Raw genomic sequence first — 17288 nt, 5'->3', positions numbered from 1 at the left:
GGTGTAACCAGGAACAAGAGTGTAACAACTAGGTAACTTTATGAAACTTTCCCTGTACTTTCCAACACTTTCCAACACTGTTCTCTGTGAATCAGTAAATACAAAATATTTACTACTTGTACTTAAATGTAGGTATAAATAAAGAATATTAGAACCTGCAATATTTATACACTTGTGGTTTTCATATAAAATAATATATAATCATTGTGCAATATATTCATGGCAGTTATAAAGGCTTCATTCCAGTCACACTCCAGAAATTACAGTATTATTATTTTAATAATTTCATAGAGTATTCATAGAGTTTGAAAAAGAAGATGAGAATTTGATTTAGGCTTTCAAAACTGTCAAGTGAGGAGCAGCTAAAAACACTCAGGGTGGAGTAGAGTAGGAAGAAAACATATAGTTTGTAATATTAAGACTAAAATACAATAATATTTATATATCTTCAATAACACAATCAGGAATGCTGAGATTTTAAAGATCATTTATTCATGAATACACAGAAACCACAAGGTTTTATATTAATGGTTAGTAAACTCACACATCACCTGCTTTTTACTGTTCTTACTATAAGAACACTATAAGTACACAGTATTTACTCAGTAATTACTCAGAAACAACAGGGTGTGGGCTGTATTATGTAGTGTACAGTGTTTTACTGTTCTTATTCTGTAAGTACGCAGTATTTACCCCTAAAACACAGGCTGTATTATAAAGCGTTATCAATACGTTTTCACCTTGTTGACCAGCATTTCAACCACCTTAACCATCAGAGACCATCTTATATATACTGAAACCAGCTACATGCAAAAGCTGCTGTCGAGCAATATTGTAAATAGAAATGTCATTACAGATGTTAGGCTAAAAGCTAACCTTAGACTAGCAGTATTCCATAAGGTCCATACAGATATCCAGACTACCCAGCCAGCATGCTGATATGAGGCTCACATTGGTGGAACATGCGCTAGGTGGGTTTCAGGTGGGTTTGTACAAGTGTTGTTACTGGAACTGAGTTGGACTTCCCAAATGGGACCCATCATTACATCCCACCTTAATCTCACATGGGTCCATAGGGACAATCCAGATGGGACCCATGTTTAACCCCTCCTGGGCTGAGTTGAAATCTGTGGACGAAATGATCCGGTTCCCAGTTGGGCTACTCATACAGGCCCACATGGACATGTTATATTTGGGTAATTGGCCAACTGGATAGCATCACTGTCAATGTATTTTACTGTAAACCAGTCAATTAGTGCATAGCTCGTTAAATTATTCATAAAAAATTCTCCACCTGGATTTAATTAAGTAAATGATGTGGGGTTGGTTGATGCTGCAGTTGGTCTGCAGGTTTAGGTTCAGCAACAGTATGTGCTGAAAGAACGAGGTCAGCTGACCTCAATACCTGAATATACTGAATATAGACCAGGTTATTCCATCAATGGATTTTTTCTTCTCTGATGGCACGGCCATATTCCAAGATAAGACAATAACAGGATCCATGGAGCTGGAATAGTGAAAGAGTTCAGGGTTCAGGGAGCATGAGATCATCATTTTCACACATGGATTGAGAGAGAGAGTTCACCACAGAGTCCAGACCTTAACCTTATTGAGAATCTTTGGGATGTGCTGGATGGAGAAGAGCTGCTTTGAGCAGCGGTCAGACTCTACCATCATCAATACTGCTGCAAGATCTTGATTAAAAATTAATGAAACACTAGTTTGAAATAAATCTTGTGACATTGCAGAAGCTCATTGAAACAGTGCCACAGTGAATGCGTGCAGCAATTAAAGATAAAGACGATCCAACCAAATATTAGAGAGTGTGACCTTTTTTTCTTGGCCAGCAACTGTAGTACAGGGGTATCTAAAACGGCATTTTTGGACAAACAATTCACATAGCTTCTATAAAACACATGGAAAGATCATAATTTGAACAGAGGTGTCCAACCTTGGCATATGACTGCATAATATTTATACATTAATTCTGTTGTGCATTAAATAATATTGCTGTGACACTAGACCCCAAAAAGTTGTCTGTGGCTTGTATAATATCAATGCTATAGTTACCAGAATATGCATGAACGGTGTATAAACCAAAACAACCTATAAACCAAACCAGAACTAGGCAACCAAACTTAAAATTGACAAAACTCATAATGCAGAGAGCCATAAACAAACATTTGAAACACAAAACAATAGTTCGCAAAGAGTAAGACAAACCTGAAGGGTATTTATACACGTAGGTAATTTGGCACAGAGGGAACTTATAGTATAGATTTAGTATAATTATCTGACCCAGACCATGGGAACAGTTCATTTTTAGCTAAATGTGAGTGTGAGAGAAACTGTGAGAGGTGGAGTATGGGAATTGTAGTTGTTGGAATCAACTGAGACTGAGTAGAAAAGCCTGAAAACACAGATTCTGAAACTTGAATAACACATTTGGGACAAAAAGAACTCTGCATCCAACTTCTGGTGCAATTAAATTGGAAGGTATTTGTATAAAAGGGCTGTAATTTCATTATGACCCTTTTAATTCAATTTTCACTTTAATATGGTCCAGAATGGCACCAAAACAGTAACAACAGCAGGAAATGTCACTGTCCAATGACTTATGAGCTGCACTTTCTCATTTCAGTGGTTTACACTCTCAGTGGCCTTTTCCTGGCAAGAGTTCACCACGGCTCGGCCTGCGAGTCTCACCATACGATCTCACCAGTAAACAGAATCAACTTTTCCCAGCTTGGAAATCGCTCAGGCATCACGTTTCAGGAATTTGCACCTTGTCCAAAACCTGGAGGTGAACTCCTGTGTACACACGACTCCGCCAGGCCGGGCTGTGCTTTGTTTGCCTTTGAGCGACTCATTTAACTCCGTTTAACTCCAGTTAACTCCATCTCGCTCCTCCCCGACCCGACCCAGCACAGAAACACCACGTCCCTGCCTGCCGAGGGTCCCGTCTCACACTGTCAGCCCCTGTTTCTGCTCTTATTACAGTTATTATGACATCCTTCAATACTGTGTCACACACTGCTTACGCTTTATCATCATCCGACACCGGTTCCACGCAGACGTGACGGCAGAGATCAGGACTTTTGTGCTTGACGGGTTTAATTAACGGACACTGGCGTAAAATCCTCCAGCTAAAAGAACAGCACAGCTGGATGTGATTGAAGTACAGTGTGTTTTTCTCTGTTCTCTGCTGGTTTGTGTGCAGGAGCTTTGATGCTGTTGGAGCGGTGGCAGAGGGTTTGGCAGGAACGTGCAGTGCTCCTGTCGAGAGCACCTGAGGGCCCTGTTCACAAGACCAGAAACATTCACACGCTCATGATGCTCTGCTCAAAGATTCAATTAAATACAGTATATGGGTGGATGACATATTTGGCCAAAAAAAATATATATATATATCTACATATATATATATATATATATTTGGAAATATAAGAGTTGGTAGAATATACTAAGCCAATTAACACATTTTGATGAAATAATGTATAAATAAATTAATAAATGTAAATTTCAAGAAAAAATAATCATATATATATATATATATATATATATATATATATATATATATATATACTATGGCAAGCCAAACAGGACATATATAATAAGAGCCGATCTATATAATGAACTCTGATATATATATATATATATATATATATATATATATATATATATATATATATATAGAAAGCTGATATATGTATATATATAATGAACCCTGATTATATATATATATATATATATATATATATATATATATATATATATATATATATATATATATATATATATATTATGGCAAGCCAAACAGGAAATATATAATAAAAGCTGATATATATAATGAAAGTCGTTATATATATAATGAAAGCCGATATATATATATATATATATATAATGAACTCTGATGTGGCTTTATGCTAGCATCATAAAACCATGCCAACTACAACATAACAATATAGTTTTAAAGGTAATATTGAATGAAAAGTAATTTCCTTTGGGCATTTTTGTATAAAATGTGTCCCGCTGTATGACAAAATTCAAAATACAAAATGCAGCTGAAGCAGGAGTTCTAGATATACTTGTTTTTTCTGAAAGAATAATAAAAAAAAAGAGATGTTGTTCTTCCTCCTGAAAGAAAGAAAGACCCCCACTCCCTAAAGGTCTCCAAACAATTGCCCGTTTAATAAAGGAGCATGACGTCACACCACATTATATACATTTTTGGGACAAAATGTTTTAGTTAATGGTGGCTTTAAAATGTTATTTCTAAACTTTTAGCCAGGCAGATTAATATATGATTGATTTAACAGAAAATAAATTAATTTACGTGAAATGGATTGGGATAGTCACCCCATATGAGCTTTTTCTGGTTTGATTGAAGTTTGTGAAAAAATTTAATGTTAATCTCATGAATGCTCTGTAAGTTGATATAAAACAGCACTTTCTAAACAATATCATCACAGTTTTTGATATATCATATTCTTCTATAATTTACATTTATTTGACGCACTGGACCAAAAAAAAAAAGCCCACGTCATGTCCCACCACTCATATGTGAACGTAATGATGATATATGTAAGCGCTTCCGTCGATATTAGAGTGAAATCAGACGTTTATCACAGGAAAAACTGAGTAGAAGTAGAAGGCTGGTATCTGGGCTAGAGGCTCCAACAGGATTCTTATAGAGCTTAATTTCAATACTGTACAGTTGTATCAATAAAGTATTCATTTTTTGTCATTACATCTGTTATAATCAGATACATTGAAGAAAGCTTCAGGTCAGTTCGTGTTAAATATATCCTCCTGGGACCCGAACGTTTGCTTGCTGTGCATTTTTAATTTATCATATCTATAATAAATCATTACGGGATCAGTAGGACCGAACAAGTTTAAAAACTAAATTTTGTCTTTGTGCAGAAAGTCGTTTTTTTGCTAATACCATTGTTCTTATAAGGAGACAAAAGTTAAAAATGATCCTTGCAATTTGGGATCCAACGAACCTAATTAGTCCAAAAATAAAATTTGAGCTTTCTACAGTAAGTAAATAAACTAGTTTCAAACATAAAAAATGGATGAGAATTTTTACCTGGCCCATGTCTCTGTCTGGACTGGCTGTAGAAACATGTGACTGGGATTCTCGCCATCTTTTTTTTTTTTTTTAATCAATTGAGAGTAATGTAGTTATGCACCACCAGATGGTACAGGCAGTGTCTCTATATGAGAACGAAGGGTTAACATTTTTTTGATTTTTTTTTTTTCTGCAGAAATGCAGAAATGTAATGTCCACATAAGAGGACAAATGGTCTCTAGAGGATATGTAAAGGTACCAGCTTACCAACAACCTAAAGGAAGCTAATGAGCTAATGAGCAAAACACTCATGTATTCAATCGTTAAGGTGAACATACTCAGTCTGGGGCTTGTATACATACACACACACACACACACATAAATCGGCTACACACCCACCAGGCTCCTGCCTTGCTATAAAACACGGTCATAAGAGTTTCTGCACACACAGTCACTATTGTTCTTGCGGGTCAGACGTGGAGTCGCAGCTAAACGGTGGCACCAGAGCTTTAATTCAGCACAGGCTTTTCCTCCAGCCTCAGGAATCTTTATCACCCAGAGCGGATCTAGATGCAGCGAGCGTTCAGTGATTCCAGAGCAGCCTGCCCACATTAAACATCCCAATAACCGCGCTGGCCCACGCTCCGCTCCCAGATGTGCTGGAAGTGCCATCTCAACCAACTGCTGTCTGACTCCACAACAACCTTCAATTAAGAGTCTTAATGACAGATTTAATAACAGGTTCTTCGGTGTATCTACAGTATATTTGGCAGCAAAACAACTGACCTGGTTCTGCACACTCAGCACTAAAGGAAAAACACAGACAGAAGAGAGAAAATGTTCTTAGCAACGAATGAAATAAACTGTAAACTGTAGACTTGTTGGGATGGGAAAATGCATCCAGTAGGAACTTTTTTAATGGCTTAAACTTTTATGATTGGTTTGTACTAGTGCATCTCAAAAATACCTAAAAAAAAAAATATATATATATATATATTTTATTGTTGATGATTATGGTTATGGTTTACAGCCAATGACAACCCAAAAATCAGTGTCTCAGATCATTAGAATATTATATAAGACCAATTGGTACTTTTGGCCAGTGTGCCAAGTCCTGCTGGAAAATGAAATCCACATCTCCATAAAAGTTGCCAGCTAACTTTGGACTTGATAATAAAACACAGTGGATCAACACCAGCAGATGACAGACATGTCTCTCCAAACCATCACTGATCATCAGTAAATTGTACTTATTTCATTTGTAAATCAAGGGATCAGAGTCTGGAGGAAGAGTGGAGAGACACACAGTCCAAACTGCTCGAGGTCTAGTGTGAAGTTTCCACCAATCAGTGATGGTTTAGAGAGACATGTCTGTCATCTGCTGGTGTTGATCCACTGTGTTTTATTAGCAAGTCTAAAGTGCAGTTTTGTTTTCCCACAAAATCTTACAGCTCTTCATGCTTCTCTCTGCTACTGACAACTTTTATGGAGATGCAGATTTCATTTTCCAGCAGGACTTGGCACACAAAAGTTTCCACAAAAAATGAATACTTTCACTCATATATAGTAAACACTTACAGTACATAAACTCTATATTTACACATTGTATAAATCACAGTGTATCGACTTCGTCCTCACACTGTTGCTTCCTCTTACCTGGCCGTGAACTCTGACTTCTGGCTGGACTCCAGTCTGTTGGATGTGGCGGCTTCATTGGGAAAAGCTTCCTAAAAACAAACTCCACACATTCCTGTGGGCTGCCCCTCCATGTCAAGCTCACTATTAGAAAAGCATTAGCAGGACATTCCACTGACGTTTACCCTCACTGAAGTTCTCCTATAACTGAGGGGCTGTGTTTATTACTAGTGTGAGTGATGCTAGCATGCTTATAACTTTATGCTAACAAGTGTTTAAACTAGTGCAGTCAGCGATAATGCATGGATCGATGAGGTTAATCTGGAAAATTGTAAAACTGTTATTTTTCATAGACAAATGAATATTTACAGACATCCCAAGTTGCAAAAGTTGATTTCAGGGAGGTTACCTCCTCTGCTTCCCTTTTTTTTTTTTTTTTTGGAAAAAAAGCCTTTATTTGACAAAAAAATGACAGTTACAATATCACAAAAAAATGCACAACATCAAAAACATTTCATGTCATGTTACAATAATTATTAATATTGCCTCCGCCATGATCTGCTTTCTCTCACTCACTGAACAAATCCCATCCGGGAGGGGGGGAAAGACACTGCCCGCCCACACTAAATACTGATTGGCTGTCTCACAGACTCTTTGCAGAGAACAGGCCAATCAGAACCCTCTCTGTTTTCTCTCTCTCCTTCCCACACGTGATTAGAGAATAAAAGTCTGTGGCCTGTGTGCAGTGCGTTTGGGGCACTCGTTCTGAATTCTGGGAGATTATATGTGACTCGCGGGCATCAGGGAGCCGCTACCGAAATGCGGGAGACTCCCGCAGCTTCAGGGAGACTTGGTTTGTCTGTAATTATACCAACTTTGGTGCAACTTTTCTTCTGCAATTCACTTTTCTTACAGAGCCAGGTGATGTATTAGTGACTTTATTTAGCTGTGTAAACACAGCATTACTACTGTCAAGTTCGGAAGATAAAAATGATTAAACTCTCTCCCACAGGTGTGCACAATCACAAACAGCTTAAATTCATATTATATTTACATTTAAATATCCACTATTAAATGCTTTAATCTAAAAAAGAACAAAAAAAAATAGAATGTTGTTGTGATTAATTCATTATTTATTTTATTGATTCACACCACTAGTTAAACGTATGCTACAAGAAGAATTGGAAGAAAATGGAAGAAAATACCTGAATTAATTGTTGTAATATTTTTATGTAAAACTTAGTTGATCTGCTTAAAAGTTTGTGAAGAAAAAAAGCTTCATCAGATTTTTGCACACATCCTAAAACTAGATCCAATTAAACAAATGAGACAAAGATATTATACAGCTCTGGAGAAAAAAAGAGAGCACTTCAGTTTCTGAATCAGTTTCTCTGATTTTGCTATTTATAGGTTTATGTTTGAGTAACATTAACATGGTTGTTTCATTCTATAAACTACAGACAACATTTCTACCAAATTCCAAATAAAAATATTCTCATTTAGAGCATTTATTTGCAGAAAATGAGAAATGGCTGAAATAACAAACAAAAAAAAGATGCAGAGCTTTCAGACCTCAAATAATGCAAATAAAACAAGTTCATATTAATAAAGTTTTAAGAGTTCAGAAATCAATATTTGATGGAATAACCCTGTTTTAACCAGTTTTTCATGCATCTTGGCATCATGTTCTCCTCCACCAGTCTTACACACTGCTTTTGGATAACTTTATGCTGCTTTACTCCTGGTGCAAAAATTCAAGCAGTTCAGTTTGGTTTGATGGCTTGTGATCATCCATCTTCCTGTGTTTGTCTATTGTTGTGACTTAGATGAAGATTAGAATATATTTAATCACCAATTTATCCAGAAATCCAAATAATCCCAAAGGAATCACATACACTGTAAACTCATACGCTGCTTGAACTCAAATGATTTGAGTCTGTTTTACCTAAAATTGGAGATTTCTAAACTATAAAAAACTATTTTGAGTTGGTTGAACATTTGTGGGCACAGATACTGTACTATTCAAACTGAGGTCTTTGAGTTGAAACAACTTATAATAACTGAGTTTAGTCTGTTGTCATTAACAGCTTCTTTTCTATTGGCTTCTGTCACAATCTATTTGCATACTGGGTGTGTCCAACAGTTTCTGACTAACACTCACCATCAGTGTGTAGTGATTCCCCCTGGGCTACCTTACAAATAACTCAACTTCCCCTTTAGTTGTAATAACTTGATGTTTTAATTTATGCTAACTCAAGTTTTCATTACGCATTACTTAAAAAAGTTAAGTAAACTCAACTTATCCGGTCTTACAGTATAACAAAAATAAAAGTTCCCCTTTAGTTGTAATAACTTGATGTTTTAATGTATGCTAACTAAAAAGTTTTTTTTACCCATTACTTAATTTTTTTAAGGCAACCGGTTTCCTCATTTTTTTTAAGTAAATTAAATTTATCCGGTCTTACAATATAAAAAAAAAAAAAAAAAAAAAAACTTAAATCAACTTTTTCTTTAGTTGTAATAACTTAATGTTCTAAGTTATGCTAACGTAAGTTTTCATTACCCATTACCTTAACGCCTGTTGTTGCAAATATGCGACTAACCGTTTGATTCAATCAACCTGCCAAGATAGCGCCTGCATTCCCCCAATGCCTGTTAGTGCATATTCGCCACGGACCTAGGAACCTTTGACAATTTACAATTCAAATGAATCTAGAATTCAAATTAATGAAATGTTTCCTGTAATATTTGTGTATATTGTGTCGGTGACAGTAATTGGTGTTATTTATTATTGAATGCCTGCTGTTGGGTGCATAAATAAAACATTGATTTTTCACTGTTATATTACTCTGTTATTGTTATCTTAGTATGGACCATTATGTCTGCTGTAGCAAATTTGCAACATACCAAATTTACCCCAAATAGACCATATTGCCTGTTGTTGCAAATTTGCAACATACCAAAATTTCTATTTATTTTTGTGCAAAAGTGAAATTAATAATCTCAACAATATTTACTATCTACTTGAAACATTTTTTCATATACAGCTACATTAATTCAGGCGTTAAGGGGTTAAGGCAACCGGTTTACAACCAAATACAATTCTAAAGGGTTTACAAGCTTTTAAGCAACACTGTAAACAGAATTTATAGAAAGTGGTAACAAACCTCGTTCTCTTATAATGGATTTCGTTCTTTTCACACTGGAAAGGAAGCAGAAACTCTGCTGACCTGAAAGATGTGTTATTTGAGTTGATAAGCCAGTGATCCGTTTTATGTCCCATTACTAAACAAGTGTGCTTGGCTGCTCCTGCAGGATCCAATAGCAGCGAGAGCAGGGCCGGGGGTCAGACGCTTTAATGAGTCCAGACTAATCAGACCCAGAACTGTGGTAAATGTGGGTGACTCCTAATTAACCCGGCCAAGTAGAGCACAGGGAGGTGCGAGAGCGGGAGGCATCAGCAGGAACCAGACTTAGCAAGTGACCTGCAGGTTGATTTATGGAGTTGGACTTGAGCATGAGGTTAATGGGAAAAATCTGAAAGTGTTCTACATTTATCCTCGAGTTTGACAACACCCACAATGTTCTAGAGTAAACATTTACTGCACTGTAAAAAAAAAAAAAAAAACAGCTGAGCTTACTTAAAGAAAGCATGCAAATGAAGAAATGCTTAAAAAATTAAGGAGAATAAGTATTATATGTTATATTAACCAACTGTCATCCAGTAAACTTTAAAAAACTATAAACTTCTTAAAAATGTACTTTAAATATTTGGTCCCACTTTATAATGCGTCCCTAAGTACTTTGTAGTTGGGACATTCCAGGATTTTGGTACATTTCCTGTCCCACCATTTAAATTTTAAATGTACATTTCCAAAATATCTAAATGACTATTTTTTATGAAAAATGTACTTGTTACAAGACAAACTGTAAAATATGGTGGAAAAATAAGCTCCTTAGATATTATTCAAAAGACCGAATACCTTTGGACCACCTCAAAAAATGGCCGTTTTCTCTTGTCCCACTCATTGGGTGACCAACTTCTTTTTAACAAATTTAACAATTAAAATAAGCTGTAAATAAATGACTTCCTCTTGTGTATTGTTGATCTGCATCTCCTTTACTTATGAAAACAACTTCTTTGGTCTACATTGTTTTGCATGTTACAGTTTTTATGCTATTAAGTTGTGTCCCACAACATGCGCTCAATCCTGTTACCATAAGGAATTTTACCTGCAGAGAAAGAGTTAAAAATATTTGTCTACTGGCACAAAGGAAGTGACATCACAAGGACATTTTCTGCCCACATGGCAAGACCAAGAGTAAGTGCTCTAAAGTTTTTTTTTTAAATATGTTTGTCCAAGTTGTGTGTGTCACTCAGTGAACACAACCCTGTTACTCATACTGTAAGACTAATAATGAGTAGAGTAAAAATTTACTTTATATACTTATATAACCATGTTTGTCCTTGATCTTGTATACATAGCTAAATTTTACAGTTAGCATCTGTTCCTGGGGTAAACCACAACTTAGCCTAGATTTACAACCCTGTTACTCGCCACCCTGTTACTGTAAGTTACCAAATATATTGTATAATCTAATAAAAAAAACTGCTTTGATACCTGAGCTTGACGAATCAAACTTTTTGATAGTCTATTACCTGTATTTAATAAATATATGACTAAAAATGATCAAATTGAAGATCAAATTTTCAGAAGTGACCACCCCTGAAATGTACCAAATCCTGGAATGTCCCAAATACAAGGTAACAATCTATGTAACTACAGTGGAACTACCAATGAAGAACGCATTGTTACAGATTAATTACACAGATACAGGTTATGTAATTACACATGTGTCTTAAGGTTAATTTTGACTTGTGTAAGTACACATGTGTGGGTCAGTGGGTCAATGGGTCAGCGTACTCATGCAGTACAGGCCAAAGGTTTGGACACACCTTCTCTTTTTCGATGCATTTTCTTTATTTTCATGACTATTTACATTGTAGATTCTCACTGAAGCATCAAACCTATGAATGAACACATGTGGAGTTTTATACTTAACAAAAAATGAGCTGAACCTCCACAGTCACCGGACCTGAACCCAATCCAGATTTGAGGTTTGGGGTGAGCTGGAGCACAGAGTGAAGAAGGCAAAGGAGCCACAAGTGCTAATAAACACCTCTGGGAACTCCTTCCTTCCTTCAAGACTGTTGGAAAACTTTTCATTTCAGGTGACCACCTCTTTTAGAGAAGCTCATTGAGAGAATGATGTAAAAAGTGTGCAAAGCAGTAATCAGAGCAAACGGGGATATTTTGAAGAAACTAGAAAAACTATGAAACATGTTTTTAGTTATTTCACCTTTTTTTTGGTTGAGTACATAAAACTCCACATGTGTTCATTCATAGTTTTGATGCTTCAGTGAGAATCTACAATGTAAACAGTTGTATCTCTAAGAAAAACTATTAACTATTATTTTGTATTACCTAGACCTTGCAGAATATTTAGTCTGTCTTCCCATGATAATATCTAAATACTGATTTTTAGTATTCAAAACACTCAATCAGCTCAAATAACTGTTGGAGAAGTTTATACTCAACTTATCACATACTCTATTACACATGTGTAAGTACACACACTTTGTTACACAGTTCTTTTGGTGGAAAAGCGCTATGTACTGTATGTAGGAACTGTATAAATTCAGCTAACAAATTTGCATCCTGTTTAAACCCTAAAATCCTGACTTTCTGAGTTTCTGAGCTTCATGCCTATTTGTTTACACCTATATAAAAGAACATCACTGCTGTGTTCAGAACACTGAACTCATCTGTCAGTGACCCGTCCTTTTACAGCACTAGAATCCCCGTGAGACTGAAGAACGGCTATGATAGCTGCAGACAGCACTAAACATGCAGCCTTAAAGCTTTCTGAAGAGGCTCTGGAGACACTCCACCCCCCCAACACACACTCTCTTCAGCTCCAGTCCCGGCCTGTCCAACCTTCTCCTTCAGACCTTGATCTGTTCTGTCATGTATCAGAGAAGAATGCTGGAAAACAGATTATCTGTCTATTGAAACTAAACGCTCAGAGATGCTGCTGGAGAGCATTCATTTCCTCACAGTGGAAACTGCAGCTGAAATCTCTGAGATTATTCAGCTTTTTCCATCCTTCCTCTAAACCATGATGTTGAACAATCTTAGATTTTAGGTCATTTAAGAGTTTGAGAGCTTTGTTTTGAGGCTCCCACGTTGCCACTCTTTAGAAAAGATGAGAAAAAGAGGAGAAAATCTTGCAATTGGCTCCTTTAACCCTTTCTCATAATTCTCAGGATTTACCTCTGTGTGTAGGTCAATGGTTAATGAGCTTCCCAAACTAATTTTGTGTTTCATTAATTAATGCTAAACGTATTCAAATCAATAAAACCACAATTTGGTGCCCAAATTTATTCACCTGTCTAATTCGGTTTATAGAATTATTGCACACTTTCTGTAAATCCTATAAACTTCATTTCACTTCTTAAATATCACTGTGTTCATCTGCTATATGATATATATAACTGAAATGGCTGATTTAACCCTTGTTGTGGTGTTCATATTTTTGTTACTCGTTTACTTTGTTACTTGTATTTAATTCAGCAAAATTAAGCAATTCTACATTAAAATGCTTTATACATGCTCGCTTCACCTAAATTGCAACAATATAAACAGCTTACATGGTTAATATTTGCCCTTTACCTTTCTTACGTTACATTTCTTTTAAAAACTGCTACTCTTTTTTTATTACTGCTTTGCACACTCTTGGCATCATTCTCTCAATGAGCTTTAAAAGGTGGCCGCCTGAAATGAAAAGTTTTGAAGGAAGGAGTTCCCAGAGGTGTTTATTAGCACTTGTTGCTCCTTTGCCTTCTTCACTCTGTGCTCCAGCTCACCTCAAACCTCAAATCTGGATTGGGTTCAGGTCCGGTGACTGTGGAGGTTCAGCTCATTTTTTGTTAAGTGCATAAAACTCCACATGTGTTCATTCATAGTTTTGATGCTTCAGTGAGAATCTACAATGTAAATAGTCATGAAAATAAAATAATAAAGAAAACGCATTGAAAAAGAGAAGGTGTGTCCAAACTTTTGGCCTTTAGTGTACATATATAAGTTTTAGGCACCAAAGCAAATTACACTATTCCATTTATCTCAACAATAGAGTGTTTTTACCTAACAAAAAAACACCACATTTGAGGAGATGCAAATAAACATACATACAGTAAAATATAACAAGACATTCTTATTTTTAACTAAGTTAAAAAGTTATATATAGAAATAGAAAACGAAACAGGCGGAAAGACTAGACGGTCGGAAACAGAAGGAACAGAAAAGGAAACACACAAAACAAATAGGCACACAAAGGCTGTGACAAGTGTGACAGTTTATTATATTTAACCCTTGTGTGGTGTTCATATTTTTGTTACTCGTTTACTTTGTTACTTGTATTTAATTCAGCAAAATTAAGCAATTTTACATTAAAATGCTTTACACATGCTCGCTTCACCTAAATTGCAAGCAATATAAACAGCTTACATGGTTAATATTTACCCTTTACCTTTCTTATGTTACATTTCTTTTAAAAAGTGCTACTCTTTTTTTATTAGTTTTTTAATAAAATGTAAAAGAAAATGAATTAAACTCAAGATATGAGTAGAAAATTTGTTTAGTTTCAAATTTACAAATGAAGCAATGTTTATTAACCCTTGGCCAAACATACTGTATGTAATATAAATGTGTAGGGGGGGGGTAGTCTGGGGGTGGACAGTGTGTGTTTATCGAAAATGTGTTTTGATATATGTTTTTCACCAAAAATGAGCCAATGCCAATGAGTTTGAGTTAGAAAAAATATTTTTTTAGTATCATTTGATGAAAAATGAAAACGACCCGAACACCACACAAGAGTTAATATATTTATTATCTAATATTTAATCATTTTTATGCTTTGTGACAATGTGACAATGCTCCCATGAAAGGTTAAGGTTTTGGGATTTGTTCTTTTCTGGCAGTAGGAGCACTAAAAAAAAAAAAAAAAAAAAACGTTAATGGATTAATTCCTGCCACCCCTATTGCCATTAAAAAATAAAATAAAATCAAAAATCAGATTGTTTATTATTATGTAATATATATTGGTATTAAAAAGCAATTTTTGGATGATATTAAGGGCTTAATGTGGTAAAGAGAGAAAGCTAATATACGCTTTGTTGAGTGAGTGTGTTTCTGGGGTTGTGTGCTCGCTCCAGTTTACACGGCTCACATTCCTTGAATGCCCCATTCATCTGTTTCTGTGCCAGAGCTGAAATTGAGGTTAAGCACCTTGGTCAAGAGCTCCTCAGCAGTGGTCCGTGTGGGATTTAGAAAGCCCCTCGGTCTCCACGGTCAGCTCTGAAACAACAGCGTACCTTCAGCAGAGCTCCTCCACTCCCCCGGAGACGCTGAAAAAAACACTAAACGATCAAATGTTTGTTCACCCACTTAGTAAAGTCCAGCGGCTTAAAGCGGTCAGACTGGTCAAGGGTGAACTTCAACTTCCCCTTTAACACAAACCACCACTTAAACACAAACATGCAGATATCAGACATTCAGGAAGCAGCGCTGAGAAGAACAGGGAGCAGGAGAAACCTTACCTTCAAAGCTTTACTGAGGGTGGAATAATGTGGACAAAATATTAGTATTGCAAATATAACTGAAACACCTGGTTTTAGAGCACAATAATTTATTGTGGTGACGGACAGTTCTGGTGGAAACAGGAGAGTTGAGGTGCACATTCTGAGGTGAATTCTGCCGTGATTTGATCAGCCGTGGTTTTATGTTTTTTGGATACAATCCGGGTTAGCACCCGAACATCCCTTTCAGACAGCTTCCTCTTACAGCGTCCACAGTTAATCCTGTTGGATGTGGTTGGTCCTTCTTGGTGGTATGCTGACGTTACCCTGGATACCGTGGCTCTTGATGCATCACAAAGACTTGCTGTCTTGGTCACAGATGAGGCAGCAAGACGTGCACCAACAATTTGTCCTCTTTTGAACTCTGGTATGTCATCCATAATGTTATAGTGAGCATTACTATATTTAGAGTAAAACTGTGCTCTTACCCTGCTAATTGAACCTTCACACTCTTTCTGCTCTTACTGGTGTAATGTGTAATTAATGAAGATTGAACACCAGGCTGCTCCAATTTAGCCATGAAACCTCCCACACTAAAATGACAGGTGTTTCAGTTTCATTGTCCAACCCCTGTACAGTACCAGTCATTTTTTTCCTACATTGTAAATGAATAGTAAAGTGATCCAGACTATGAAGAAACATAAGGAATCATGTAATAACTTAAAAGTGTTAAACAAAGAAAATTAATTATTGGGCAGTGGGGCAGTCCTAATGAGTGCCAGTTTTATCATACTTTCCAAGTTTGTTTTTTAAGTATTTATTTTTCTTTACTTAGTTGAGTAGTTGTTGCTTCTCATTATATGGATTATAACATTACTCAAATATTCACTATTCACTGTATACCTGTAACTCTACCTCTTCACTACTTTACAACTGATGCTCTCAGACACTTTATTAAGAGACAAGAAATTCAAGTAATTAACTCTTGATGAGTTCAGCACAGCTGTTAACTGAAAGTCTGAATTCCAGGTGACTCTTCCTTATAAATCTGAAAATCCAGCCAATTTGTGCAAAACTGTCATCTAAGCAAGAGGTGCTATTTTCAAAAATCGAAAATATAAAACATATTCCGGTTTCTTCATAGTTTGGATGACTTAAGTATTAATCTACAATGCAGAAAAGGATAAAATAATACAAATTATGTGGTTTCCTGGGAAATCCTTGCTGTGTTTTGGCGAGTATTGTCCTGCTGAAAAATACCAATCATTTTGCTATCTTACACCACATCAACAATCTACTTTCACACCTTGTTAGCTGTTTTTCTATTTTGTAGTTGGAAAACACAGGAGCTCCACTGACTGATTAAAACCCTGACAACAGTCAATCATCAGAGTTCATTTCTATCGGTGCTCCCAGCACTGCAGAGCACAAACCAGACTTTTAATTCAACAATAAACAGAATAAAGAATAAAATAACATTACTGTTCCCTTAAATGAGCTGCTGGCATATCGTCAGGTCAGTATCCTCTGCTGAGACGCACAAAAGCGCTGTGCTGTTAAGATACGAACACGCCAAAGTCAGAGCTCACCTGACTCTTAAAGGGAACCATAACTGACACACTGATTGGTTTATTTTAACGTTACGCCCAAAATTAACCACACCCATGATTAATTAAGAGAATTAGTACACTCCTTTTGTGTGTTTTGAGATGCTCAATACTAAACATATTTTTTGCACCGTCATGATGCCAAAAACACATGGACACACCCTAAATCTGGTCTAAAGTAGAGCCCATAGTGATTAAGTGATTAAGGGTTGGGGGCCATGCTAATCATGCAAATAAATGAGGGTACAAGCCAAAAAGAAAAACATGTAATGTCTGTGTAGTTTACTACAGACATATTAGGTGGATATTACCTTATTTTACTGTGTCTCAG

Source organism: Astyanax mexicanus, chromosome 21 (assembly GCF_023375975.1).
Source record: "Astyanax mexicanus isolate ESR-SI-001 chromosome 21, AstMex3_surface, whole genome shotgun sequence".
In the NCBI taxonomy this organism is placed as follows: domain Eukaryota; kingdom Metazoa; phylum Chordata; class Actinopteri; order Characiformes; family Acestrorhamphidae; genus Astyanax; species Astyanax mexicanus.
Note: the sequence above shows the minus strand (reverse complement) of the source record.